This window comes from Myotis davidii, unplaced genomic scaffold (genome assembly GCF_000327345.1).
Source record: "Myotis davidii unplaced genomic scaffold, ASM32734v1 scaffold1334, whole genome shotgun sequence".
NCBI classification, from domain to species: domain Eukaryota; kingdom Metazoa; phylum Chordata; class Mammalia; order Chiroptera; family Vespertilionidae; genus Myotis; species Myotis davidii.
Genome location: NW_006285046.1, coordinates 122,896 through 124,166, shown reverse-complemented (window position 1 = coordinate 124,166; position 1,271 = coordinate 122,896).

Sequence of the window (1,271 nt, the reverse complement as noted above, 5' to 3'; positions counted from 1 at the left end):
GGGGGGTCCCCCTTCCCGCCTGCCGCGTCCTCCCGCGCGACCCTGGTGAGTCCCTCGCCCTCTCCGAGCGGAGCCTCCTCCTCGGTCACTAGAGGACCAGAATGGAGCGCGAACCTCTCGGGTGTTGTGAGAAGTTACAAGAATAAAGTGCGTGTCCGCCGGATTGCCCGGTTTGGTTAGACAAGAGCGTCCTCCTGCCCCGCCGAGGCGGCGGGTTTGAGCCTGGGTCAGGGCACAGCCAAGAAGCAACCAGCGAATGCATAAATAAGTGGAACAGCAAACCCATGGTTCTCTCTCTCTCTCCCCCTCTCTCTAATAAATAAATAAAAATTTAAAAAGGACAGAATAAAGTACTTAGTGTGCCGTAGAGAAAAGGACTGGAACCAACCCGAATGCCTCCCTTGGGTATTGGCTCAAGCGAGTACATCCGCACCGCGTGGCTAATGAAGAAGCGGTGTTAGGTGGGAAAGCGTATTGCAAAATAGTTTGTGCAAGAAGACCTCATTCTCTGAAAACACAAAAAACACTTTCCGTTTCTAGAAGCACATTTTTAGTAAATGTGCTTTAGGGGAAGGTCTGGGAGGTTATATGTCAGGCTGTTGATGGGAGGGTGCACTGCATTGTCGAATAGAGAGTTTCTTTTATGTATTCTGTATTGTGCAGACCCTCTCCCCTTTTATGGTGTCACTTCTTTATTGAAACAGAAAACCAGAGTTCTAAAATACACTCTTTTCAAGACTTTTATGGCACCATAAGGCATGATACACATGTCATACATTCATACATAACTGTGGATGAATGGCTTAGCATGATGCCTGTGAGCTCATCACTGGCACTCCTGGACCAGAAGTTGTTTGGAATTCAGAAGATTTTAAATTTCAGAAAGATAATACAGTACACACAGTATATCAAGTAACCCCTGGCAGCAGAATCTAGGGCAACAATCAAACCTGTTAAATTTTTTTTTATTGAACCATAGTACACATACAGAAATACACATTGTAAGAACAGCTTGGTACGTATTTACAAACTCAAATACGTGAATACTTCTGCTGTAAAATATATGAACATTTACATTAAGTGGGATAAATGGAGATTACAAGCATGCTCACATCAGGCCAGCTGGTATAACCTGGGAGTTTGGGGTGTCAGAGCTGAGGATAAGGGGCTGTGGACCTGTATTGGTAGGGGGGAGTGTTGAATGAGCAAGGCATTACAGGAGTGCCCACATAAGGCCTCAGGGCCCGGAAAAGATGGGAGCTCAAGTCCCT